This window comes from Pelodiscus sinensis, chromosome 10 (assembly GCF_049634645.1).
Source record: "Pelodiscus sinensis isolate JC-2024 chromosome 10, ASM4963464v1, whole genome shotgun sequence".
Classification (NCBI taxonomy): domain Eukaryota; kingdom Metazoa; phylum Chordata; order Testudines; family Trionychidae; genus Pelodiscus; species Pelodiscus sinensis.
In genome coordinates, this window is record NC_134720.1 from 29,208,713 (window position 1) to 29,212,326 (window position 3,614).

Here is a 3,614-nt window from a genome sequence, read left to right on the forward strand (position 1 = left end):
GTGAAACAACACCGTAACAAGACCAAATCAATCCCAACCAAGACCAGATCCCTGTGGATTCCCACTTAAGGCCTCCTTCCCATCTGACATCACTCCATTAATAGTTTTCCATTTTTGCAGATGTTTAATGAATTATATATCCATCTAATGATAGTTCCTCCAAGCCCACATTTTTCCAGATCGTTTATTAGAATGTCATGTGGGACTATGTCAAAAGCCTTCCTGAAGTCCAGGTATATTAGTGCACTACATTCCCCCATCCATAAAACAAATTATTTTGGTGTTTAAAAGGCAGAATGTACTTGGACCAGACTTCATTTTAAGACAAACTGAATTTGCTAAGCTTGTTCTTTGAAATCAGTTTTTCAGCCACCCAAGGCAGCACAAGAAAATACTTTTTTTTCTATATCATCATAGCCAAATGAGTTATTGCCAAATTCCTATGTTACAAAAAGGTGTTTTTCCAGATGCACCATTTAAGGAAGCAGCAATAGGTTAGCCTATTCTTGCCCCTAGATTTTGTTGATAACCACTGGTATTCAGCCTGTCTGATTCAAGATGCAGCAAGCAGAAACAGATCCGCCCTTAGAGAGAAAAAGAGACACATCCTGCCTGGCATGCAGCTCTGAGCACTTAAAATTGCTAAGTCTTGAAAAGAGCAGAGCATTACAAAAAGCAAGCACAATATTTACTAGGGTCAAAGAGTCCACAGGGCTTAGGAGCCATAGAAATGAGGAGTACAATTTGTATGCACAAAAATAGCAAAGAGGATTTTTTGTTTAATTTGAAATGCATTAGATTGCATGAAAGATCAATATTACCCCCTTCCCCCCCAAAAAATATAACAGGAATGAAAATATACATATACATTCTTTCAAATCAGCTAAGGTATAATTTAAATACATTATCTCAAAGCTTTTAGTTAAGAATAGAATCCAAACATCACAATAACAGTGGCCTCTGATTGTAAGGGGACAGAGGAGCAGGAAGACAATATAAAAGTTCAGTTGACCATTGCATAATTAGGAACAAATGCAACTTGATCACTATATGTGGGTTCAGAAAAGAATTTTCTTCAAATTAGATTGGCAGTGATCATTGAGGCTGATTTTTGCCTTCCTCTGTAGTGTACGGGCGTGAGTCACTTGTCAGGATTTTCTGGGCACATCTCACATAATAATTTCCCTGCCATTGTGAAGTCTTGGGCAATGGTAACGTCTACACAGCAGCGTTATTTTGGAATAACTGACATTATTTTGAAATAACATAGTGCGCATCTACACAGCAAGCCGTTATTTTGAAATAATGTTGAGCTAGAGAACTTTTTACTCTGACTCCTGTAACCCACATTTCATGAGGAGTAAGGGAAGTCAAAGAAAGAGTGTTCTTCCTTCCACTTCCTGCTGTGTAGACAGTGCCAAAAGCCGAATTAAGTTATTTTAACTTCAGCCATGCAATTGACATAGCTGAAGTTTCCTATCTTAATTCAACTTTTGCCCTGCAGTGTAGACATGCTCTAACTCTTAACTTTAACATGCCAAGCACTGTAAATACAGCATGAAACACTGTGTGTACCCAGCTATTATACAACAGATAAGCATTTAAAAGTCCATTAACATAACACAAGAGAGAATTTGCAACAATTGAAACTGTTAATATAGCAGATAAGACACTGGCATTGCTCCGGGTTTGCTAGTGTCTATGTGTACAGTTCAGTTCAATAAATAGTGATAATAAAGCAAACAAAAAGAGCTCAAAGCAAGAGCAACTATAATATCAAAGTGGTGTTCATTTTTTATACAAACAACGTATAATACCAGAGGACTAGCGCTGGAAAATACTACATGCGCGGTTGTGAGTACCAAGCAGCTGAACCAAAAAAATCTAAATTTAAATAATAAAAAACTACTCTCTTCAGTCAAACATGTACCATATGATGTTGCACATTATAAAGCCTAACCATGCATGTCCTCTGTGTCTGAGTCAAGGCAGCCTTCCATAATTTAATCTCTTCTAGCACTTTGTAGAAATAGTATTCTTTTAACAAGCAGTTTCTTCATTATACACAGTTTTAGCTTCATTTTCCTACCTATTCTATAAGTACTCAGTAGAAAACTCCTTAAGAGACATCAACATTTTCCTTCTCAACTAGGTTAATAAAGCTAAGATCAACACAAAATTTACCCTTTTATGTTTCATTGTTAGCTCATTTTCATGTCTAACAGGTACTTAGTAAGTGTGTCCTGGATTGATTTGTATTGTGAATAATCTCTCAAAATGTTTCCCTGATTCCCTGAATAACTGAATTTGCAAATATAAAGTCAGCGTACATGATGCTAGGTGCTGAATCTTCAGTTTACACACTTGAATAAAGTTTCATTTCATGGATTTGCCATTCCTTTTGAATGCATCTCTAACTTCACAACCTCTAAAAATCAACCCCCTGACTACAAGAAGAGGTCCCTGGACAAAGCTACAATATAGCTAAAATATTTCCAGTGATTCAGGTCCAGAACCCTCAAGACACATCCTAGAACTGGGAGAACTCATTCTCACTGTAATATCCCTTACTTGATGAGAGCTATCTGGTTTCTTTCTGACACTCACCAACTAGTGCAGGGTGGGCAATAATTTGTGATTAGGTACTACTCCAAGGACCACACTCTTCCATTATATTAATGGAGGAGGTGTGGGGTCTGAGATGGAGGATGGGTGAAGGAAAAGGTTGTGACCTGAGGCAGAGTCCAGAAGGAAGCATGGGTGCAGAGGTGAATTCTGACCTGGAGGAGGAGTTTAGGAGGGTATGCAGGGTCTGGGAGGGGGTTGAGACCTGTGGCAGGAGTGCAGGGGGTGCAGGACTTTGAGTTGTGACCGAGGGTAGGGGATTATTGTGCCAGGTCTGAGAGGAGGTTGTGATCTACAGAAGGCATATAGGAGGGGGTGCAGAGTCTGGGAAGGAGTATGGGTGAAGGAGCAAGGATACAGAGGGTCTGGGTTAATGGGGTAGGGGTGCAGGAGAGGGAACAGAGGATTGGAGGGAGGGAGGAGCTGAGGTGCTAAAAGGAGGCTCTGGCTGAGAGGCGCTTACCTGGGAGGCTCATGACCAGCAGCCCTGCCCAGCAGATTCCTCAGCAAGGAGGGGGCCATATGTGCTCTTCTGAATGCTCAGGGGGAGAGGGAAAGGGATCTTTATGTGTTGCCTATTCTCCAAATAGGCAGCTCTCATTGGTCACAAACCAACTAAGCTGCAAGATTGTTCTGGGGGGTGGGAGTAGCATACAAAGCTTCTCTTCCTCTCCCTCCAGGCTTGCAGCATTCAGAAAATTGCTCGGAGCAGCATCAGGAGGTGGGGCAGGCAGGGAATTGAGGCTCCTACTGTGCTCGCAGGCCCACCCCTGAACTAGGGCCTACTAAAGGCTAAGCCATGTAACACATTCAGTTTGAATCACAACACACACACACACACACACTCACACACACACACACACACACACACACACACGTCTTTTGATCAAACCCAGCCTGCATTCAGAAACTAAACATGGTTCACACAAATTTGCTTGAGTCTGTGAACACGCTATCAAAAGGGAATAGGAGTTTCTTTGCCTTATCCC

The 3,614-nt window shown here is 41.1% G+C and overlaps 1 long non-coding RNA gene across 2 annotated transcripts in view; it reads right to left on the bottom strand.

Moving 5' to 3' along the window:
- The window catches only part of LOC112545862 (uncharacterized), a 69,206-nt gene extending 66,031 nt beyond the window's left edge, over positions 1-3,175 (bottom strand). For both annotated transcript variants that reach the window (XR_012906248.1, XR_012906247.1), the window contains exon 1: positions 3,089-3,175. This is a non-coding gene — a long non-coding RNA (uncharacterized LOC112545862). The remainder of the gene's footprint in view (positions 1-3,088) is intronic.
- Positions 3,176-3,614: the final 439 nt, after the last annotated feature.